The sequence below is a fragment of the Theropithecus gelada genome, chromosome 5 (genome assembly GCF_003255815.1).
Source record: "Theropithecus gelada isolate Dixy chromosome 5, Tgel_1.0, whole genome shotgun sequence".
NCBI classification, from domain to species: domain Eukaryota; kingdom Metazoa; phylum Chordata; class Mammalia; order Primates; family Cercopithecidae; genus Theropithecus; species Theropithecus gelada.
In genome coordinates this window covers 6,067,163-6,092,140 of record NC_037672.1, presented here as the reverse complement: position 1 = coordinate 6,092,140, position 24,978 = coordinate 6,067,163, and the positions used below count along the sequence as shown (strand labels likewise).

Here is a 24,978-nt window from a genome sequence, read left to right as displayed (position 1 = left end):
GGGAAGCCCTTAATTTTCTTAGATGTCTGATTAATATGTTGCTCCTTGCTAGCATTTTCCCTGAATATTTTAATGGAGAGAAAGTTGAAATAGAGTAGACACGTTTTTAATTCTTTCTTTGGTTGTTTTCCTTGCCACTGCTTTCTTTGGTTACCATCATAGATAATTGAGTCCTGATTGTATTTTTCTTAATCTTTTGCCAGTACCATCTGAAGGAGTTTCTTTTTTTATATACTTTTTTTTTTTTTGAGGCAGTCTTGCTCTGTCGCCCAGGCTGGAGGCACAATCTTGGCTCACTCTAACCTCCACCTCCCGGGTTCAAGCGATTCTCCTGCCTCAGCCTCCTGAGTACCTGGGACTACAGGCGTGTGCCACCATGCCCGGATAATCTTTTGTATTTTTAGTAGAGATGGGTTTTTGCCATGTTGCCCAGGCTGGTCTCAAACTCCTGAGCTCAGGCAGTCTGCCCGCCTTGGCCTCCCAAAGTGTTGGATTACAGGTGTAAGCCACCGTGCCTGGCCTGTTTTTATATACTTTAAAGTTTAAATTAGTTTAAATTAAATTTGTTAAAGTATATTTTATATGATTTGCCAAAACATTGGAATATAAAGAGCTGTTATAAAGCCCTTTTTTTTTTTTTTTTTTTTCCAAGACAGGGTCTCATTCTGTCACCCAGACCAGAGTGCAGTGGCACATTTATGGCTCACTGTAGCCTTGGCCTCCCAGGCTCAAATTGATCCTCCCACCTCAGCTTCCCGAGTAACTGAGACTACAGTTGTGCGCCACCACACCCAGCTAATTTTTAAATTTTTTGTAGAGATGAGGTTTTAACACGTTACCCAGGCTGTTCTGGAAGTCCTGAACTCAAGCAATGCTCCTGCCTCCACCTCCCAAAATGCTGAGATTACAGGCGTAAACCACTATGCCTGGACTCAAGTCAATTTTTTAACATGAACATTAAGTCTCTTTCTTCATCTCCCTTCCCATCCTGTACTCATCTTCCCTTGAAGACCACAGATAAATTGTAAAAAATGGAATCATGGTAAAGAGTGTTTTTATGGCCGGGCGCGGTGGCTCAAGCCTGTAATCCCAGCACTTTGGGAGGCCGAGACGGGTGGATCACGAGGTCAGAAGATCGAGACCATCCTGGCGAACACGGTGAAACCCCGTCTCTACTAAAAAAATACAAAAAACTAGCCGGGCGAGATGGCGGGCGCCTGTAGTCCCAGTTACTTGGGAGGCTGAGGCAGGAGAATGGCGTAAACCCGGGAGGCGGAGCTTGCAGTGAGCTGAGATCCGGCCACTGCACTCCAGCCCGGGCGACAGAGCGAGACTCCGTCTCAAAAAAAAAAAAAAAAAAAAAAAAAAAGAGTGTTTTTATGTCATTATTTAAACAAACACTGACCTTTGTATCTTGGAATGCTTTCATATCAGACATACAGATTGATATGGGTTGGCTGTGTCCCCACCCAAATCTCATCTTGAATTCCCACATGTTGTGGGAGGGACCCGGTGGGAAGTGATTGAATCATGGGGGCAGGTCTTTCCCATGCTGTTCTCATGATAATGAATAAGTCTCACGAGATTTGATGGTTTTAAAAAGGGGAGTTTCCCTGCATAAACTCTCCTCTTTTGACTGTCACCATCCATGTAAGATGTGACTTTGCTTCTCTTTGCCTTCCGCCATGATTGTGAGGCCTCCCTAGCCATGTGGAACTGTAAGTCAATTAATCCTCTTTCCTTTCTAAATTACCCAGTCTTGGGTATGTCTTTATCAGCGGTATGAAAACAGACTAATACCCAGATCTACTTCAGGTACAGATTTGCTTTACCATGTTCTTTTTTTAATGTGCCTAGTATTACCTTGTGTGAAGGTGCCTGAATTTATTTAATTAGTTGATATGAAAAGTTTCCAGGTTTTTGTTATTTGTAACACAGTGCTACAGTAAACATTTTTGTACATATGTCATAGTGAACTTTCATGAGTAACCACCTTACCCTCAGCAGCCTTAAAGAAAATTGACCAACAAGTTTCTAACGGCTCTGAATAATCGTTTGTCATGTTAAAAATTTTCTTGGTAGCTATATTAGTTTTACTGCTTTCATTAAGGCTGGATCTTTTGTTCTCTGAAGTAGTCCTGTGATATAATTTCATACAAATAAGGAAGCCCAGATTTTTTATGTTGCACATAGAATATTAGGTTCATAAAGTTTATAAAGGCACAGGGTTGGCTTTATGAGCCTGTAATTGTATCATACAGGGCCCTTGCTTGGTTCAGTGATCTGCTGTTGTAGTTGTAGTTTGATATTCTTTGTTTTTTTGTTTTTTTTTTTTTTTGAGACGGAGTCTCACTCTGTCACCCAGGCTGTACTGCAGTGGCACAATGTCGGCTCACAGCAAGCTCCACCTCCTGGGTTCACGCCATTCTCCCGCCTCAGCCTCCCGAGTAGCTGGGACCACAGGTGCCCGCCACCACACCAGGCTAATGTTTTTGCATTTTTAGTAGAGACGGGGTTTCACTGTGTTAGCCAGAATGGTTTCCATCTCCTGACCTTGTGATCCACCTGCCTCAGCCTCCCAAAGTGCTGGGATTACAGGCGTGAGCCACCACGCCCGGCTGTTCTTAGTTATTGTTGAACTCAGAACCCACATTATTGTTCTGCATTGGGTCCCACAAATTTTGTAGCCAGTCCTATAAAGACTTCATAAAAACTCGTAGTAAGAACCCCTCATCCTCTCACCTCCTACCCCTATTCCCTGTGAGTGACTACCATTAACATTACCTAATGTTAACTAATTAACTAATTACCGTTAGTTAATCCACTTGGGGACTTTTTAGAATGTGTGTATAAACAACATTGCATATTATACTTGAGCCATTAAAAAAAAGAAAAAACTATTTATTTGAAATTCACACAGAGTCAGTGTGTATTTTCCTGAAACACTCCATAATGGATCAAGAATACTACAGACTTTCAGAAAATAGAGACTCTAAAAAACTTAGCCTGAAGAAGTTGGTACTGAACTGTAGTTTTAGATTTTGGTTTGTTTTTGAAAAAGTATGCTTAACTTGAAGCTTTAGCGAAACAGCCTAAGTTTCAGTGTTAAGATAGCTATCTCTGAGATTTCACCTTCTAAAATGAAGTAAAACCTTAAGCTCATCGTAGGTGAGTCAGGAATGAAAATAAAGTTTGTTCATCAATCAGGTTCAATTGAATAAGGGATTCGCCAGGATTATTTGGTGCTGTCTTAAAAAGTGGTTAGAATTCTTGGTGAAGTAAAAGGGCTAAGGATTCTTAGAAGTAGCTGCAGAAAATGGATAAGAGGAGAGTGAGCTAACACTGGCTAACAGTTCTATCTGTTAGGGCATGGTGTTAAGGACCTTAGATAAACCATTTCATTTAAGCCTCCTAACAACTCTGAGGGAGATGGGATGATTGTCATTTTACAAATGAGGAATCTACAACTCAGAGAGATCCCAAAAAACTTCCCTGTGGTCACAGGTAACATATGGCAGAGCAGGAGCCCAGACTTCCGTCCTTCCAACTTAAAGTTCATGTTCTTTCCACTGCCCTACTCTACCTAGAGATTTATTCATTCACAAAATATTGGTTGACTGCCTACAGTGGGCTAGGTACAGATGCCAGGATGGATTAGACATCCAGGAGGTTTCCTGGGGAATAAGGGTAAGGTGAGAGGAAGCAGGAGTAGTATGTAGTAAAAGCCTTTTGACTTCCACTCGGTCTGATTCCTGTGAAAGGAGAGAGGAGAATAGTGGGTAGGAACAGCCTCAGATCACTGTACAGTTCTGAGAAAGTCTTGACCAAGCTGATAGGGAATTCTCATGCAGAAGCCGTGCATCCTTCTCCAGGCAGAAAGGCCTGAGTCTGTTATCCCTTTTGGATTAAACCATTAGTTGGGGGCAGCCTGATGGAAGCATGGCTTGGTGTCAGTGCTGTTGCGACTCTGAACATGTAGCAACTTGAGGCTGTCAGCTTGGTTTCCTGTAGCAGCTTCTCTTGAAGGGCGATCTGAGCAGGGCACCCTCACAGTAGCTGCACACGGTCCTGTCCTGGTGTGTTTGGGTAGAAAGACTGATAGTACAAATAAGCAAGTAGATGCATATATGAAGTGAAAAACTAGTGCCAAGGGGAAAAACAGAGCAGAAGATGGGGTGTTACGTTGTATGTGGTGGACAAGGAAAGCCTCTGTTGAGTCTTGAGCAGAGACCGGAAGAGTAAGAAAGAAAGATGTGGAGACACCTGAGGAGCAGAGCATTTCAAGGGGTAAGGGAGAGCAGTGAAAGACCTTGGTTCTGCCGCCATGATGAAGGTACACCTAAGAGGTTTGCTGGTGGCTGAGATGTGGGATGTGAGAGGAGGAGCCATCGTAGTGTGGAGTTGCCCTTTACTGACATGAGGAAGGTCATGGCAAGGGTAATGGTGGTGAGAAATCCGGGTTGTGTTGTTTGGCTTTAGACAAGTTATAAGTTTGAGATGCCAGTTAGATACCTCCTTGTCTAGTAGCTTAGTAGCATTAGAATTCTGGAATTAAGGAGAAAGAAGCAGGGTAGAGGGAAAGGGTGGAGCAGTGTCTGCATAGGTGGCATTTATAATCATGGGACTAGAAGAGGTAAGCCAGGATTGTGCTGTTAAATAAGGCAGACACAAGCCACATGTGGCTTTTGAACTTTGCATGTGGCTAATCTGAATTGAGATGTGCTGTGTCAAATACACACCAGATGCCGAAGACAGTGTGAGAAATTACAATGTAAAATATATCATTAATAATCTTTTACCTTCATTATATTTGGAGTGATATTATTTTGGAAATATTGGGTTAAATCAAACATATTATTAAAGTTAATTTCACCTGTTTCTTTTTTAATATTGCTGCTAGAAAATATATTTATTTTTGAGCTAAGGCATCACTCTGGCACCTAGGCTGGAGTTTGGTGGTACATTCACAGCTTCTTGCAGCCTTGGTCTCCCAGGCTCAAGTAGTCCTCTCACTTCAGCCTCCTGAGTAGCTGGGACTATAGGCATGCGCCGCTGCATCCAGCTAATTTACTTTTCTGTTGAGACTGGGTCTCACTATGTTGCCCAGGCTGAGCTTGAACTCTGGTCTCATGCAATCTGCCTGCCTTGGCCTCCCCAAGTGCTGGGATTACAGGAATGAACCACTGCACTTGGCCTAGAAAATTTTAATTACATACATGACTGGCATTATTTTGCTGTTGGAGGCACTGGTGGAGGAAGTGAATGGAAATAGAGAAGTCCAAGGACAGAGCCTGGAAAGCTGGGAGGAGGAGGAGCAGCCAGCAGAGGAGCCAGAGAGGGTGTGGACTGGGTGAGGAGAGGATGATGAGAGGTGTGGTTTGTGTGTAAGTGAGCTGCACTAAAAGTTCTTTAGAACTTGAGTAAAAGGAAGGAAAGTATCAGAAACTAGGTCTACTTAATATGTAGTATGTGGAATTGGTTATTCGTAGAAGTGAACGAGTCCTGGAGATGGTCTGTAGGATCAGGATAGGGTCGGGATCCTTCCCTATATTGTGTTTTGTTTTGTTTTGTTTGTTTGTTTGTTTTTTAGAGACAGAGTCTTACTCTGTCATCCAGGTTGGAGTGCAGTGGCACAACCTCAGCTCACTGCAGCCTCTGCCTCCTGGGTTCAAGCGATTCTTATGTCTCAGCCTCCCGAGTCACTGGGACTACAGGCGTGTGCCACCACCCGTGGCTAATTTTTGTATTTTTAATAGAGACAGCATTTTGCCATGTTGGTCAGGCTGGCCTCAAACTCCTGACCTCAGGTAATCTGCCTGCCTTGGCCTCCCAAAGTGCTGGGATTGCAGGCGTGAACCACTGCACCTGACCATATTTTTCTTTTTTAAGTGATTTTCATGCCACTTGTTTAAAGAAAGCTCTAACGTAGCCTAACTGAGGAATCAATCATGATAGTAGAAAAGAAAGCACACATTTATAAGATTTGACACAGTTAGTGCAAGAAGGTGACTCTTACAGCCCTTAAAACTTTAGTCGCAGGGTTTTCTTTCATCTTGTAATCTTCACTTAGTAATAACTACCATGAGAATATCTTACCTTCCTTTTGCCATTTCTGAGCTCATAGGGTTTCTTTGAGAATGTTCAAGTAGGCTCCTTGAGTGGACTTAGCTACCATGATAGGAGGGCTTTGTTTCCATTCTTGGTTTTCTGGTTTATATGTTGGTCACGTGGTTACGTTAGTCAGCATCCTTTGACACTGCCTTCTGTCCTGATCATCTCATAGAGTACAGGAACAGACTTAGGGACATTTACTGACAGCGGTCAGTTGGAGAGCCTTCCTCATGCAGCACGGCGGCTTCTTTTTAATATGTTGGTCGCTATATCCGTGTAGTGTCAGGCAGATGTTTTTTTTCTTTAGACATTATACTTTTTTCCTCTGTATTTTATTATTTCATTTCCCAAAAAACACACTTGCACATTTAAGAGCAGTGTTTTAACAGTTTTTTCCCAAGCCATGAGATGGAAACTGTTGTGGAAACTGAAGCTCCTCTGAGTGGAACTTGCATGGGCCTTTCCAGGGTGGGCAAAAGATGACGTTGGAAAGGATCAGGTAGCACCCTGCGTTTTGCCGTTGGCTAAAGTGGGGTCAGAGCTGGTTGCCATTTTCTCTCTGTCTTGAGGTTCAGGCCTGTCATCTTCTTAAAATGCCTCCAGGCCTGTTGGGACAGTGAATAGTAATGGCCAAACTAAAAACTTTAAGGGTATTATAGGCTAAATGCAGGGAAAAAGGCTTTGCTTTAACCCTCAGCAAATGTATAAAGAGGGCCGGGTGTGGTGGCTCACATCCGTAATCCCAGCACTTTGGGAGGCCAAGATGGGAGGATTGCTTGAGTCCAGGAGTTCGGGACCGGCCTGGGCAACATAGCAGATCCCATTTCTTAAAAAAAAAAAAAAAACAAAAGCTTAGCTGGGTGTAGTGGTGTATGCCTATAGTCCCAGCTACCTGGGGGGCTGAGGTGGGAGGATTGCTTCAGCCTAGGAATTCTAGGCTACAGTGAGCCATGATTGCACTACTGTGCTCCAGCTAGCCTGGGTGACAGAGCCAGACTGTGCCTCTCAAAAAAAAAAAAAGAAAGAAAGAAAAGAAAGAAAGAAAATTGTGTGAAGGAAAGGCTACAAGTTAGACGAGGAGTGAATAGTATGATGGAAAGGAGCTTTGGAGATAGGGCACATACCTGGTGGCCCTGGTTTTGACTCTCCACGGGACCCTGAATACTTGTCTAAATTTCTTAATCCATGAAATGGAAGGTTTGGCTTAGTTCATGCTTTTTTATGTGAAAGCAGCGTTTGATGCTGAGTAGGTGCTCAGATGTTGATTAAATGAACAAGGAATAAAATAATTATAGAGAGCCTAGGCACTTCAGGCATGAGCCAGGGATCAAGGTGATGGGGAGATGGGTATTGGCCACCCCTGCTCCTCACCTGTCCCGCCTTCACCTGTGTAGCGTAGCATCGGCATCTACTACTTTAAGACATGTTTGAACAACACTAGATTAGACGATCTCTTTCTAAGCTTAAATATGTCATGCTTTTGATGCTGACACCAACCCTTCTCTTTCTTCTCATTTACGTGCTTTATTTTTGAGACAGGGTCTCGCTGTCGCACAGGCTGGAGTGTGGGGGCATGATCATCGCTCACTGCACCCTTGACCTCCAGGGCTCAAACGAGCCTCGCACCTCAACCTTCTGAGTCTCTTGGCCTACAAGCATGTGACATTATGCCAGATTAATTATTTATTTTTTTGTAGAGATGGAGTCTCCCTGTGTTGTCCAGATAGGTCTCAAACTCCTGGGCTCAAGCCATCCTCCTGCCTCAGCCTCCCAAAATGCTGGGAGAGCCACGATGCCCAGCTTCTGTGTCCTATTTACTAAGATAAAAGTTGCACGAGAATAAATGCAGTTTCTTCAGGTGTAGGGGAGGAAGTCAGAGGTGCTGTGTTTGTTTCCTAGGGATGCCATAACGAAGTACCACAAACTTTGATGGGTGGCTTGTAACAACAGAAGTGTATCTTCTCACAGTTCTGGAGGCCAGAAGTCCAAAATCCACGTGTTGGCAGGGCTGATTCCTTCCGGAGGTTCTGAGAGAGAACTTGCTCTATGCCCCTCTCTTAGCGTCTGGTGGTTATTGGCAATACTTGGCATTTCTTGGTTTGCATTGGTACATTACTGCAGTCCCCGCATTTGTCTTCATGTGGGATTCTCCCCTGTGTGTCTCTGTGTGAATTTTCCTCTTCTTATAAGGACATCAGATCAATGAATTTGAGTCTCATCCAATTTAGGTGGCTCATAATCCAGTATGACCTCATTTTAACTTCATTACATTTTCGCAGACACTATTTTCAAATAAGGTAATGTTCACAGGTGATGGAGTAAGGACTTGAACATATCCTTTTTGGAGGAAACAGTTCAGTCCACAGCAGGTGTTAAAGTTGGGGGTAAACAATGTCTTAAAAATTGTGACTCATGGCCGGGCGCAGTAGCTCACGCCTGTAATCCCAGCACTTTGGGAGGCTGAGGTGGGTGGATCACAAGGTCAGGCGATCGAGACCGTCCTGGCTAACAGGGTGAAACTCCGTCTCTACTAAAAATACAAAAAAAAAATTAGCCGGGCATGGTGGCGGGCACCTGTAGTCCCAGCTACTCGGGACACTGAGGCAGGAGAATGGCGTGAACCCAGGAGGCGGAGCTTGCAGTGAGCCAAGAGATCGCGCCACTGCACTCCAGCCTGGGCAACAGAGCGAGACTCCGTCTCAAAAAAAAAAAAAAAAAATTGTGACTCATTTCCTCAAATTCATCTCTTTTCATTAGAGCCAGGTCTGTCAGAGGAATTGGGATGAAACAAACCAAAAATTCATGTTTACTAGGAAGTATCGATTTGGCCTCAAGTTAAAATGGTGGATGGCATCACCTTAGACTATATAACTATTAGAAAGACTCTTATAGAGACTAAGAATTCTGTTTTTTACACATCGGGTTTTTGCTTTGAGATTAGTTGTTTCTTTTTTGTTTGTTTGTTTTTTGAGACGGAGCCTCGCTCTGTTGCCAGGCTGGAGTGAAGTGATGTGATCTCGACTCATTGCAACCTCTGCCTCCCAGATTCATGCCGTTCTCCTGCCTCAGCTTCCCGAGTAGCTGGGACTACAGGTGCCTGTCACCACACCTGGCTAATTTTTGTATTTTTAGTAGAGACGGGGTTTCACCATGTTGGCCAGGATAGTCTCCTTCTCCTGACCTCATGATCCCCCCGCCTCGGCCTCCCAAAGTACTTGGATTACAGGCGTGAGCCACTCCGCCTGGCTGGCTTTTGTTTTGCATATGCTCTGTTTTCTTTTTCTTTCTTTTTTTTTTTTTTGAGATGGAGTCTCACTCTGTTGCCCCGGCTAGAGTGCAATGGCATGATCTCGGCTCACTGCAACCTCCATCTCCCGAGTTCAAGTGATTCTCCTGCCTCAGCCTCCTGAGTAGCTGGCATTACAGGCGCCCGCCACCATATTCTGCTAATTTTTGTATTTTTAGTAGAGATGGAATTTCACCATGTTTGCCAGGCTGGTCTCGAACTCCTGACCTCAGGTGATCCGCCTGCCTTGGCTTCCTAAAGTGCTGAACCATCGTGCCTGGACTTACATATGCTCTATTTTCTTGATGTGTTCTGATTTTATTATATTTGAAAATTTGGGGCCGGGTGTGGTGGTTCATGCCTGTAATCCCAGCACTTTGGGAGGCCAAGGTGGGCGGATCACCTGAGGTTGGGAGTTCAAGACCAGCCTGACCAACATGGAGAAACCCCATCTCTACTAAAAATACAAAATTAGCTGGGCGTGGTGGCGTACACCTGTAATCCCAGCTACTCAGGAGGCTGAGGCAGGAGAATCGCTTGAACCCAGGAAGTGGAGGTTGTGGTGAGCCGAGATCATGCCACTGCACTCCAGCCTGGGTGACAGAGGGAGACTCCGTCTCAAAAAAAAAAAAAAAAAAGACAATTTGGAGGAAAAGACCTTGTTCATTATATTTGTTTGAATTCTGTAAATGAAGTAAGCAGAATGGCAGAAATGTCATTTGGTAACATTTTATATAGTTTTGGGTCACACAGAAGATGCAGAGCCAGGTTGGCTCCTGGGCTCATCACTGTGAAAGGTTATGTGAGGGGGGTGATACCAAGAGCCTCGTTAGGAAGGGCAGGCAGGTTCTTAAGGGTTTGTTCAGTTCAGCAGTGCTTTTCCAACAGCTTATTAACATGGAGTGTAGTGGGAATACAAATATAAATATAGACAGAGTTCTTGATAATTTGGTCATAGGATAATTTTTAATTTTCTTAGTTTGTAGAAAATTAAGTTCAGCAGCTGGGTATTGAACCAGGATGTGGAATTGTCACCATTTCCCCAAATCTTGATGTGTTAGACCTGTTGTGTCCAGTAGAACTTTGATAATGGAAATGTTCACTGTCTTTTCTCTTCAGTATGCACTGGCTACATGGGGCCATTAACACTTGAAATGTGGCTTGTGCCATTAAAGAACTGAATTTTCAATTTTATTTAATTTTAATTATTTTAAATGTAAATAGTCACTAGTGGCTACCATATTCATTGGACAGTGCAGTTCTAGAGATTCAGTTCACTTTTGTTCAATTCACCTTTGTTCAAAGAATAAGTGGATAGTGGTTGTAAGAGACTGAAAAGATGCTACTAGGCCAGGCGTGGTGGCTCATGCTTGTAATTCTGGCCCTTTGTGAGGCTGAGGTAGGAGGATTGCTTGAGCCTAGGAGTTCGTGACCAGCCTGAGCAACGTAGTGCAACCCTGTCTCTACCAAAGAAAAAAGCTGGACCTGATGGCCATACACTTTTTGTCGTAGCTACTCTGGAGGCTGAGGTGGGAGGATTGCTTGAGCCCAGGAGTTCCAAGCTGCAGTGAGCTATGATCACTCTACTGTACTCCAGACTGGGTGACAGGACAAAAGGGAAAAAAAAGAGAAAGGTGCTATTAAGTGGCTTACAGTGCTTAGGAATTTAATTAGCACATCCATGTTTTTAAATGTAGAACATAGGGTTTTCATAAAGTAGAAATGTGGATTCTGGTTTATTTGCAGTACAAAGAAAAATACAGGGCCTTCGAGGATGGTCATTTTATGCATGTGCTGAAATCACATTCTTTTAGCTTTGGAAGTTATTTGTAAACATGCTACCACTACCTTCCAGATTAAGTTTGTGTCCCTCACTGTGTATTGCACACAGTAAATACCCGCTAAATGCTGGTGGTTTCTGCTGTTTATATGCAGTAAAGGGGCCCTTGATCCTGAGAGGGCTGTTAGTTCCTTTATGAGTGTCACAAGTTGGGTTCTCTGGGAAGGCGGGAACTTTGGGAAGCAGATGCAGACAGTTTAGCATGCAGAATGTTGATTAGGGCTTGTCTGTAGGGTCCAGACTCAGGGAATGGAGAAGTTGAGCTACCTTGCATGCCCAATTATAGCATGGCCTTGGCCAACCCCGTTAGAATAGCCCTTTGGAGCTGTCCTGGGTTGGGCTGGATAGCCAGGCCTATACACTCTCTCTGTCAGTCAGGATGACTTGCCTGGAAGAGGGCAAGATGTCGGGTGAGGCAGTTCTCTGTAGCCACAGCAGTACTTGAAGGGGCTGACGGAGCAGTCTGGGTCCTTCAGTTGAGGGTCTGGGTTGTACATCACAGCGTGCCACAGTTGGACAATATTTTTCTTAGAAATTTTTTTGATTGATTTCATTTGACTCATTGGTTGACCTTCTGGAGAAATATGGGGTAAGTCTCTTCCTCTTTCTCTGTGACTCTTCTCGACTCCCCCACCCCACCTCCCTACTTACTAAATAACTATGTGTATGTGTGTCTTATGTATGAACAGAGTTACAGTGCACAATTAGCCTTTTCTTCTGGTGGAAGCTGACTCCAACCAGAATGCTTCATCTTTACCTCTTCCCCAAGGACATAAAAACAGGGGATTTTGCTATAACATAAAATACAGAGTGGTGATTCAGGTGTAGAGCAAGGTGTGGTATGTTGGTGATGTAAGGAGCACAGAAGAATGAAATTAATTGGTATGAAGTTCTCTCAAGGAAGGAAAGAATGACAGAAGGTGGAAAGAAGAGTAATAGTCAAATATGAGCGTATAGCTGGGAACAGTGGCTCATGCTTATAATCCCAGCACTTTAGGTGGCTGAGATGGAAGGATCACTTGAGGTCAAGAGTTCAAGACCAGCCTAGGCAACATACTGGGCATACTTGAGCAACATACTCCATCTTGACCAAAAAAAAAAAAAATTTAGCCCGGTTTGGTGGGTGCATGCCTGTAGTCCCAGCTACTGTGGTGGGTGAGGTGGGAGGATCACTTAAACCCAGGAGTTCTAGGCTGTAGTAAGCTATGATTGTACCACTGCACGCCCAGCCTGGATAATAGAAGAATACCTTATCTCTTGAAAAAAATAAAAATGAGTGCGCATATATATATGGACTTTCTCATATAAATTGAAGCCCAGATCCCTTAAGTTCAAATGGAAATATTCCATGAGTACTTGGAAATATAGACTGAGAAGACAAGGTAAGAGAAAGATTTGTAGGGGGTGACTTTTTATACATTACACAAATCTTTGACGTTATCAAACATGAATGTCAAACATTGAAACATGAATGTTCAAGGTCCTGCAACACAGCTCTCAAGTTATATAGTTACTGGTAGTTAGGTAATAGTTGGAAGATTCCAATAGTTATGTAGTTACTGGTAGTTAGAAAATACTTGAAAGATTCATTTGCATAAGATTACCCTGATTAAAATTTCAAATATAATAATTTCTTTCTTTCTAGAGTTGTCTAATTTCATATTCACTTATAGAGAATGCTTTTTACTAACCTCAGAATCAAGTATTTCATGTTAGGGAACTTGACCAGAATTTATAAAAAAGGAATAACCAATTTTATATTTGACATGAGTCATTTGGAAGTGGATTTTTATGTTTAATATTTGGATTGTTAGCTATTTTTCTTCCATGTTTGTTTTTGCTTTTCTGAGCCATACAGTGTGTATTTTTCCTACCTATTTTCTTCCTTTACATTTACTTGTAACATAGTATTTGTGACTTGAACATGTCTGAAATTTTAAGGAGGTATCCTTGTAGGGCTCTACAGATAGTCATTTTTGAGGGGAAAGGTTTTAATTAACATAAAATTCCAATCCAAGATGTATCACCTTTGTTAAGTATGGTACTTTGCTGAGTATTTAAAATGTGTTTTTGAGAATGTTACATGTTAATCTGTTAACCTGTCTTTAAAGTATTTGTATTTGAGGTTTTGAGAAATATATCTATTTTATTAATTTAGGGAGAGTTCTGTAAGATCAACATCACAGCTAGCAGGAATTCTCAATGTGTTTCCCAGATTCAAGGATGCCTTAAAGTACAATTAAATTTGGTAGCATTTCTAACACTTTTAGTAGCTGTGCCTAATACTTAGCAAATGTTTGTTAAATACAGGTATTCCTGCTCTAGCGGGCCTCCCTCCACCAGCCCCTGGAGTGCTCCCTCTTGTTCTGGTCCATGAACCCTAGTGTGCCATACTCTGCCACCCTCAGTTTAGAGCCACTGACCAGTTGGGTTCATTACCTAGTGGAAGCTCTGCCATTAACACCCCATTGTCAGACAGCTGTCTTTTAGTCCATTAAAAACTGTGATTGCTTTGTAAAGTAGAAAGAAACCTAAGATCGTTTTAATGATGGTAAATACGTTTTTGATACTAAAATGCCTGCTTCACTGTTGTGTAGGTAGTGTGCACTGATATAGGTAGGGTGCGGTGGACTCTGCCCTTGTAACCGTTCCAGAGAATGCATTGAGAATGAAGACAACCAGTAAGTCCCTAAGTGTATGTGGGAAATGGAAAAATGTGGAAGTTTCTGATACCATTTAAAAGGGAATACTAATTGATTTGCTGTATAGAATAGTACGATTTATGCAAGTTATTTAAAGGAAAGAAAAGGAGAGGATATAATTAATGATCTTATTCGTAAATTACATCTTCAGTTTAACTTTTTAATCCTGGGAATTCAGGATTTAAAGACCTCAGGTCAGGTGATCTATACTTTGCTTATATTAATAACTTGGGCCTTGGGGAAAATTCTTTCTGATTAGAATGTCTCCTGTTTCCCAGACTGTGTTCCAAGGAAGCAAAAGGGGTCAATGAATGAATGAATGAATGAATGTTCTCCACTACTTTGTTTCCTTCTTGGAGGTTCCGAGTGCTTATTAGCCTGTTAAAGGTTTCAAGATGTCCTGAAATAAACCTGCTCTTGTTTCAGCTTTGGTATTTCCCTAATTTATGCAAAATGAAGAAGTTTATAGCAAAGGAATATATATATATATATATGCGCATGGGGTTTTTTTTGTTTTGTTTTGTTTTGTTTTTTGAGACGGAGTCTTGCTCTGTACTCCAGGCTGGAATACAGTGGCGCGATCTCCGCTCACTGCAAGCTCCGCCTCCCGGGTTCACGCCATTCTCCTGCCTCAGCCTCCCGAGTAGCTGGGACTACAGGCGCCCACCACCACGCCCGGCTAATTTTTTTGTATTTTTAGTAGAGATGGGGTTTCATCGTGTTAGCCAGGATGGTCTCGATCTCCTGACCTAGTGATCCACCCGCCTTGGCCTCCCAAAGTGCTGGGATTACAGGCTTGAGCCACTGCACCCGTCCAGGAATATATTTTTGTATCACCCAGAATATACTTTGGGGAAACTGTAGCAAGTTATCCTTTAAATGATGACACTGTTTATTTAAATATCTTCCTAAGGTCCAGAAGAATTACTATAGTTATCTTCAGAACCATATCTAAAGACTTGATTTAATGTTGGAAGCATACAATTAATGGATGAGAAATGAACATATGTACTACTTTGATCCTATTCTGAGTTCTCTAGTGGATATCTTTTTGCATAAACAAAATTTTATTTGGACTCTTTAAAATTTTTAACTATTAGGATATGAATCAGATAATCCATATAAACTTTTCATATAGAATTAGATTATTGACAGATATAAACACATTATTGAAGTATTGCTTCTTACCTAAGTCCATTTTGGAGAACTATAATTTGTATTACTTGGCTATGGCTTTTATAGTAATTTTTAAAAGTTAACTCACTGTCTTACCAGTGAGTTACAGAATTTCATGCTACCTTTCCCCCACTCATTGAAACTCAGAAGATATTTGTGGTTTTGAGTTTAGTAGTTGAAAGCTATAGAATTTATATGCCCAGACATTTTGAGGACCAACAGTATCAGGTTGTAAAATTATTTTGATACACTATGATCTAGTATTTTATATGATGAAATGTTTCAACGTTGACAAAGTGGGTTTCATCATGCTGGAGCTTTTTGCATTTTCAAAAAGTGTAAAAATTATTTATTTTAGTTTTTTTCCAAGTAAGCTTAGGGTTTTTGAAATTTTGCATTTCTTAATGTGTAGATGTTTCAGTTTCTCCTAATTGAAATTTTTAAATTTCTAAAATTTAGTTGTTTCATCCCTTTTCCAATTTATCTAAAAGGTTTTAGAATTTCATAATAATGTTGTTTTATCTTGTTTTTGCATTTTGTTTGGTAGCTATTTTGTTATCTTTTGCAAGAAAGGAGGAGGATTTGCTTCACTTGTAAGTATATACATTTTCCCCTTCCCCTTGGGCCCAAGTGTTTTATCCTTTGTCCTGTAAAGTGTCTGATGTGAGGTTTACCCCTGCTGGGTAAAAAAGGCATTTTTGTAAATCTCCATAACCTTTTAAAGGCATAAAAACTGCCATTTTGTAGCCCTGGTAAAGAATTTTGACATCTAATTGGTCTAAATGAACTAAATGTCTACATTGATTATTATAATTTGATAACCTGTAAAAAAAAAAATTTAATATAGCAGTCCAGCTTTTCAGACCAGAAATATTAACAGATGAATAAGAATCATCAAATAACTGGAATCACGTAAAAATCAGACATAAAACAATGTAACTTTGCATAAGCAGTTCATCTCCATAGTACAATTAAACAATAAGTTCAAACAGTAAGAATTAAAGCAATAAGAGGCTGGGCGCGGTGGCTCACACCTATAATCCCAGCACTTTGGGAGGCTGAGGCGGGTGGATCACGAGGTCAGCGGATTGAGACCATCCTGGCTAACACGGTGAAACCCCGTCTCTATTAAAAATACAAAAAATTAGCTGGGTGTGGTAGCGGGCGCCTGTAGTCCCAGCTACTCAGGAGGCTGAGGCAGGAGAATGGCGTGAACCCGGGAGGCGGAGCTTGCAGTGAGCCGAAATCGCGACACTACTCCAGGCTGGGTGACAGAGCGGGACTCCGTCTCAAAAAGAAAAAAAAGAAAGAATTAGAACAATAAGAACGTATAGGCTGATCAAAACTTTCAGGTCTGTCAGCATTTGACAGTAGCATGGTCAGTAGAGGAAAGTTTATCCAGGTTGCATAGAAAGCTTTTCCCTTTTATTTAGTCTCATTACACACTAGTCAAATTACACTCTCAATTGTTTTGTTTTAATAGAAGTCTGTTTAGTACCTGTGAATCTTTGTAGAACTGATTGCTTTCACCTACACTTTATCATCATAAAATTGGTTTTTCCTTTTTATATATGTATCTATTTATTTATTTAAGACAGGGTCCTGCTATGTTGCCCAGGTTGGCCTGTACACCTGGGCTCAAGTGATGTTCCTGCCTCAGCCTCTCCAGTAGCTAGGATTATAGGCATACACCACAGTGTTCAGCTTTTCTTCCTTTTAAACATAAAGATTAACCAAATGTGTTACAGGCTTGCAATTTATGAAAACATTTCCTAGTTCTCTTGCTATCGAGTGGTAATCTTGTCTGTAAGAACAATCCTGTTTATGAAAATATTAATAATTCATTTTAATTGTCACTGGAGAATATTACTTATGTGTTTATTTCTGATGACTAGTAAGGATGGAATTTCTCAATCTTTATGCAGTTTTTCCTCTTTTCATAGAAAGAACTCAAGTCTCACACTAGTTTTGTTGATTACATTACTTTTTTAAAAACCTTATTCATTTCCTGGGACTTGACACACTTCTAGAATGGGGAAGAAAACTGTAGGTCTGATTGTCCATTTCTACATAGCTTTTCAGAAACCTAGGGTAAACCAGTTTACATAATTTAGTTTATAGCCCTTGGTTCCTGTTTTCAATGCTTGAATTCCAGTTTGCGTTGTAGATTCTTTATGGATTTTCTTTTCTGGCTGTAGATTGGCTTTGGAGCCATGCTACCTACTAAAGAGAATAAGCATTATCTTGGGTTCCAAATTCATGTGCTGAGATCAGAAAATAACAGACAAGGCCAGGCACAGTGACTCATGCCTGTAATCCCAGCACACGTTGGGAGGCCAACGCGAGTGGATCACTTGAGGTCAGGAGACCAGACTGGCTAACATGGTGAAATCCCATCTCTACCAAAAATACAAAAATTAGCTAGGTGTGGTGACGTGCACCTGTAGTTGCAGCTACTCAGGAGGCTGAGGCAGGAGAGTCGCTTGAACCTGGGAGGCGGAGGTTTCAGTGAGCTGACATCATGCTACTGCACTCTAGCCTGGGCAACAGAGTGAGACTATGTCTCAAAAAAGAGAAAAAGAAAATAACAGGCAAGAATTATTTCTAAATGTATAACTACTTAATTGTATGTTCGCACTGCAGGCAGATATTATTTAGGATTTTGGTGAAAAGTAATAGAGTCCAAAAGCCAGAGTCTTAATATTTCAAATGTCTGTTTTTCTTTATTCTCTTTTCTATAGTCTTTCTTTTACTTTATGTTATATATCCTTTATGCCTTCTCCCTCAAGGCTTTTCCTTGTGTGAAAGTCCTATAAACATCCAAATTGAATAATTATGAAAAGGCAGTTGCAGGTAATGCTGAGTCTTCGGTACCGAGCACATCAACAATGTGAGTACGAACTTTGTAGTGAGAAAGGACCAGTTAAAAATAGAGTTGAAGCATGACTTGCAGAAGTACCATACTAGATCAAAGGGGATGGTAGAGGGCTTCAGTGGGAAGAGTACAAGTTGCTTTACCTAAGGTAAAAGCCTGCTAGTATAGGATGGTAAATACCTAAAGGAAAATCCCGAGAGGGTTGTGATTGTCTCGATACCACTGACACCATGCACAGTGCCTTGTACACAAGAAACCTCTAGTACATGGGATTGTGAGAGAATGAGTTAAAATTCCTATGTTAGTTAGTCCCTGCCTGTGGACTCAGAATATGATCAGAGTTGGGTTTTTTCCTCCCACCTCCTAGTATTACGAATATCATTTTATTTATCAAACTTCTCTTTTTCAGAATTTATTCTCCATTGACATTTGGGAAGTAGTTAGTTCAGCACAGTTTTGATCACCTGCCAAGGCCTAAGCATTCTACTACATAGTACATGTGGAGTATGTCACAGTTTGACCTGAAGAACTTTAAGCCTTATTTGATAAGGAACCGATTCCCAGGAGGCAGTTAGAGAATAGTATAAAAGGGCATCATCACGAGGCAGAAGGCCATGAGGACAGCCAGCACTCTGTAAGTGTTGGGAGGAAGACCGTGGTATACCCTTAAATAATTAGAAAGGGCTTCTTCAGAAAGGCAGGGCGGGAATGATTCCATTGCCAGTTGGGTGTTAGTGTTTCAGCCATGTCTGTGCTTTCTGAAACTTTTCTGATCCTGTTACTTTTGTCCCTGATAGTTTGTCTATGTTTACCAGAATGTTAGTTTCAATAATGTTAGATTTCAGAGTTGTTTCCTATTAACAGCCCCATATTCTACCCCTTGAAGTGGTCATTAGGGCTAGTGATACCTGCCCTATTGAAGTGAAGTGAGGCTAAGAGACTTGCTTTGACTCATAAAATGTGAGTAGCTCACTTCCAAGAGGAAGCTTTCGAAGTACCAGTGCCAGCTTTGGTCCAGATCTTATTTTCTCTGGCACCCTGGACTAGCAGGGTTCAAGATGATGGCCATTTTGTCACCCTGTGTCCCAGAATGATTTTAATGAGTGATTACCCTGAGCATTTCTCATACTATGTGATGAACACATAGTATGAGAAGGATATAAACCTTTGTGGAAGTCCTAGCAAGAGAAATTAAGCAAGAGAAAGATATAAAAGGCATCCAAATCGGAAAAGAGGAGGTCAAATTATATCCCTATTTGCCATTGATATGCTCTTATATCTAGAAGAACCTAAAGACTCCACCAAAAAACCTCCTAGATTTAATAAAGCAATTCAGTAAAGTTGCAGGATAGAAAATCGGGATACAAAAATCAGTAATGTTTCTATATACCAATAACGATCTAGCTGAGAAAGAAATCAAGAAGGCAGTTCCATTTACAATAGCTATTAAAAAACAAGGTACCTAGGAATACATTTAACCATGGAGGTGAAAGATCTCTACAAGGAAGACTACAAAACACCGATAAAAGAAATTGTAGATGACAAATAAATGGAAAAACATCCCATGCTCATTAATTGGAAGAATTAATATCATTAAAGTGACCATACTCTCCAAAGCAATCTACAGATTCAATGTAACCCCTATCAAAATACCAATGTCATGTTTTACAGAATTAGAAAAAAAAGTCCTAAAATTCATATGAAATCAAAAAAGAGCCCTAATAGCCAAAGCAATCCTGACCAAATGAACAAAGCTGGGGGTATCACATTACCTGACTTCAAATTATATTACAAGGGTATAGTAACCAAAACAGCATGGTACTGGTGTAAAAATAGATGTATGGACAATGGAACAGAATAGAGAATCCAGAAATTAAGCCACATATTTATAGCCAGCTGATCTTTGACAACGCTAACAACAACATACATCAGAGAAAGACACCCTCTTAAAGAAATGGTGCTGGAAAAATTGGGTTGCCCTATGCATAAGAACGAAACTGGACCCCAGTCTCTCACCATATACAAAAAATCAACTCAAGATGGATTAAAGACCTAAACGTAAGACCTGAAACTATAAAAATACTAGAAGAAAACCTAGGGAAAACTCTTCTGGACATTAATATTGGCAAAGAATCTGTGACTAAGACCTCAAAAACACAGGCAACTAAAGCAGAAATAGGCAAATGGGACTTAATGAAGCTAAAAAGCTTCAGCAGAGCAAAAGAAATCGTTAGCAGATTGAAGAGACAGCCTGTAGAATGAGAGAAAATGTTTGCAAACTATCTGATAGGAAACTAATATCCAGAATATACAAGGAATTCAGACACTTCAACAGCAAAAACAAAAAGATCCCATTAAAAAGTGGGCAAAGACATGAATAGACTTTTTTTTTTTAAAAAAAGAAGACATACGCATGGCCTTACATGTATATGAAGAAAAGCTCGGCATCACCAGTCATCAGAGAAATGCAGACCAAAACCAGAATGAGTTGTCATGTTACCCCAGTCAGAATGGCTAGTATTAAAAAGACAAAACAAAAAAAACAAAACAAAAAAAACAAAAACCAGATATTTGCACGGATACAGAGAAAAGGAAACTCTTAAGCCTTTTTGGTGGGAATGTAAATTAGTATAGCTTCTATGGAAAAGAGTATGGAGATTTCTCAAAGAACTAAAATTAGAATGAGCATTTGATTCAGCATTCCCACTGTTGGGTATCTACCCAAAGTAGATACTCAAAGGAAAAGAACACATCAGAAAGATACCTGTACTCATATGTTTATTGCAGCACTATTCACAATAGCAAAGATGTAGAATCAACCTAAGTGTCCATCGGTGAATAAATGGGTAAAGAAAATGTGGTCTGTACACACTACAGAATGCTATTCAGACATAAAAAAAGAGTGAAATCATGTCTTTTGCAGCAACGTTGATGGAACTGGAGGTCATTATCTTAAGTGATAAGGCACAAGCCAGACATAGCCAGATACTGCGTAAACCCTGACTTACTGTGCAATCTGTGCATGTAACAAAATTGCCCACGTACCCTATAAGTTTTTCTTTTTCTTTCTGAAACAGGGTCTCACTCTGTCACCTAGGCTGGAGTGCTTTGGCACTATCTCGGCTCGCTACACCCTCTGCCTCCTGAGCTCCAGTGATCCCCCCACCTCAGCCTCCCGAGTAGCTGGGACTCCAGGCATGAGCCACCATGCCTGGCTGATATTTGTATTTTTTTTTGGTAGAGATGGGGTCTCACCATGTTGCCCAGGCTGGTCTTGAACTACTGAGCTCAAGCAATCTCCCTGCCTTGGCCACCCAAATTGCTGGGATTATAGGTGTGAGCCACTGTGCCTGGCCTAACTTTTCTTTCTTTTTTTTTTTTTAAGATATAAACCTTTGTGTTAGGCTACTGTAATTTGGGAATTGTTTTTGTTGCATAATCTACCCTATTTTTAACCTTTTCCCTCAGTTTGTTCTTGACCACTTATCCTGATTATTCTCAGTTCTCTCTTTGTTTTGTCAATAAGCTTTAGTTGTTCTTGTTATTCCATACAGTCTGACTTTGTCATTGAACCTTCCATGATTACATTGAAATATAAGAAATTTGACCTTTTGAAATTTGATACCTATCAAACATAAAGTAGATGTTTTCCAGTTCTCTCAAACAGTTCTTTCTGAGCTCATTGTGTTACTTCAGAGTAGCTGTGATTAGTAGCCTTTCTTCCAGGTAGTGTCTTGGACAATCTACTGGAACGTGCAGGGGGGGATAGCTCTGTTGAAAGAGCTAATGAGTGTTTGTTAAGCTCAACGTAGTCATTTGCTAGAGAGGAGAGAGTCAAAACCCGTGTCGTTTCGTAGAACTTCTGTGATTATGGAAATGTCCTATATTTGCATACTAGCTACATGTGGCTGTTGAGCACTTGAACTGTAGCTAGTGTGACTGAGGAACTGACTTTTAGTTTAAAATAGCCACATGTGACTAGTGGCTGCTATATTGGTCAGTGCAGTAAGGGTCTTAGAACACCATGGGGATGACATAATGCCAGGTGAAAAAGGCAGAATACGAAAGTCTATGTATGTTATTATTTAATATATAGAAATAATAAATTTAAAGTTCTGCGCAAAGGAAAAAACACTAATAATAAACACACCAAAATACTAACAGTGAATATTAGGTGCTGAAATTATATATGAGTGTGTGTTTCTATTTTTATATTTTAAAAATACTTTAAAACTTTGCTAATAAAAGGCATATATGACAAACATAAGAAAGAAAGAAGTGCTGTGGCACTAATAAAGACCACTTCAGCAAGTGAATACATCGGTTGCTTGGAACTGCCCAGATTTTTCTCCACAACATCCACATTTTACATTTTGCCCAGAGAAGCCCAGTTTGTAACTGTTTACTGTCTGGTGCTGTTTTTGATCAGTTGTGCTGTAACAAAAGTAAATTGAGAGAACAGTCCGCAAATAGTATTTATGCAGCCGTGTTCAAAAGAGAGTGTGCTTTTTGAAATCATTTTCATATGTTGTAATCACACCTAAAATTATTTACAGTGTATTACGAAAAAGGGAAATATCTTAATATTTAATTAACTTGGCCATATGTCTGCTGTACTTGAACATTAAAGAAACTGAACTATAGATAATATGTCACTTATAGCTTATAAATAATTACGAATACCAATGGGAGTTGTAATTTGAATTATTTTTAGTAATATATGTCATATAGAGTATAAAAAGATGGTGCCATGTTTCCTGGAATATTATTACATGAGGGATGAGATTTTGGGAAGATTTGTGAACTTCTTCAAAACAAGTGCTCACTGCTCCAAAAAAGCCTTCATTATTAAATTACTTGTGTGAAGTGTGGCATTATGTTTGGTCTGCTTCTTGGAAAAGTATTTACTTATATAATAGTTTAAGTACTTTGATCTGTTTTTTTTATTATTTTTTATTTTTTTTGAGATGGAGTCTCGCTGTGTCGCCCAGGCTGGAGTGCAGTGGCGCGATCTCGGTTCACTGCAAACTCCGCCTCCCGGGTTCACGCCATTCTCCTGCCTCAGCCTCCTGAGTAGCTGGGACTACAGGCACCTGCCACCACGCCCTGATAATTTTTTGTATTTTTAGTAGAGATGGGGTTTCACTGTGTTAGCCAGGCTGATCTCGATCTCCTGAGCTCGTGATCTGCCCGCCTCGGTCTCCCAAAGTGCTGGGATTACAGGCATGAGCCACCGCGCCCGGTCACGCCCAGCTAAGTTTTTTGTACTTTTAGTGGAGACGGGGTTTCACTGTGTTAGCCGGGATGGTCTTGATCTCCTGACCTGTGATCTGCCCGCCTTGGCCTCCCAAAGTGCTGGGATTACAGGCATGAGCCACCGCGCCCGGCCTGTTTCTTGTAATATCTTTATTGGCTTTTGGTATCAGCTTAATGCTGTCTTCCTAACATGATTTGAGAAGTATTGGGAGAGTTTGTGTAGAATTGGAATTATGCTTTTCTTAAATATTTGGTAGAATTCACCTTTGAAGCTATATGGGCTTAGCGATTTCTTTGTGAGTTTTAAACTATAAATTCAATTCCCTTTATAGATATGGGACTATTCTGTTTCTTCTTGAGTAAGCTTTGGTAGTTTGTATCTTTCAAGGAATTTTTCCATTTCATTGAAGTTATTAAATTTATTGGTATAAAGTTTTTCTAGTATCTCTTATTCTCATTTTTATACCTATAGAATCTGTAGTGATCTCACCTCTCTCATTCCTGATGTTGGTAATCTATGTCGTCTCTCTTTCCTGATCAGTCTGGCTAGAGGTTAAAGAACCTGTTTTTGGTTTTATTGTTTTTCTGCTTTCTATTTCATTGGTTTCTGCTCTGATCTTTTTTCTTTTTTCTGCTTAGTTTAGGCTTCGTTTGGTCTTCTTTTACTAGCTTCTTAAGGTGAAAACTGAGATCATTGATTTAAGACCTTTTCTAATATAGACAGTGTTCTACATTTCTTTCTCAGTACTGTTTTTGTGGCATCCTAAAAATATTGATAGGTTGTGTTTTCATTTACATTCACTTCAAAATACAGTACTTACTAATTTCTCAAATTTCTTCTTTCCCCCCCACCACCTTTTTTTTTTTTTGAGATGGAGTCTCGCTCTGTTGCCCAGGCTGGAGTGCAGTGGTGCGATCTTGGCCCACTGCAGCCTTCGCCTCCCAGGTTCAAACGATTATCTCGCCTCAGTCTCCCGAGTAGCTGGGACTACAGGCTCCCGCCACCACACCCTGCTAATTTTTTGTATTTTTGGTGGAGGCAGGGTTTCACCATGTTAGCCAGGATGGTCTTGACCTTCTGACCTCGTGATCCACCCGCCTCGGCCTCCCAAAGTGCTGGGATTACAGGCGTGAGTCACCATGCCTGGCCTCCCCTATTGTTTAGAAATATGTTTTTAGTTCTCACATATTTGTGAAGCTTTTCCAGACATCTTTATGTTACTAATTATAATTCCATGTGGTCAGAGAACATGCATGTATGATTGAATTCTTTTAAGCTTATTGTACCTTTTCTGTGGCCAAAGATAGTTTATCTTAGGTCAAGTTGGTTGATAATGTTGTTCTCTCTATATCCTTATGGATTTTTTCGTGTATTTCTTCTTGCAGTGACTGACAAAGAGGTTTTGAAATCTAGTGTAATTGTGGACTTGTTTATCTTTGCAGTTCTATCAATTTTTGTTTCATGTATTTTGCAAATATGCTATTAGATGTATAATACAAAGGACTGGTATGTCCTTTTGATATATCCATCCCTTTATCATTATGAGTTGACCTTCTTTATCTCTGTTAGTATTTTTTGCACTGAAATTTACTTTTGTCAGAAAGTGATGTAGACACCCTAGCTTTCTTTTCATTAATGTTAGTGTAGTATTTTTTCTATCGTTTTACTTTTAACCTATTTGTGTCTTTATATTTAAAGTGGATTTTATACACCTATAACATTCAGACCAAG

The 24,978-nt window shown here is 40.6% G+C and overlaps 1 protein-coding gene across 2 annotated transcripts in view; it reads left to right on the top strand.

Annotated features, from left to right (window-relative positions):
• The window catches only part of KIAA0232 (KIAA0232 ortholog), a 97,571-nt gene that overhangs the window by 7,758 nt on the left and 64,835 nt on the right, over positions 1–24,978 (top strand). The window contains exon 2 of one of the 2 annotated variants that reach the window (XM_025386135.1): positions 13,835–13,918. The exons of the other annotated variant lie outside the window; for it this stretch is intronic. The gene's annotated coding sequence lies outside the window, so the exon portion shown is untranslated. The remainder of the gene's footprint in view (positions 1–13,834; positions 13,919–24,978) is intronic. 2 annotated transcript variants of the gene reach the window in all.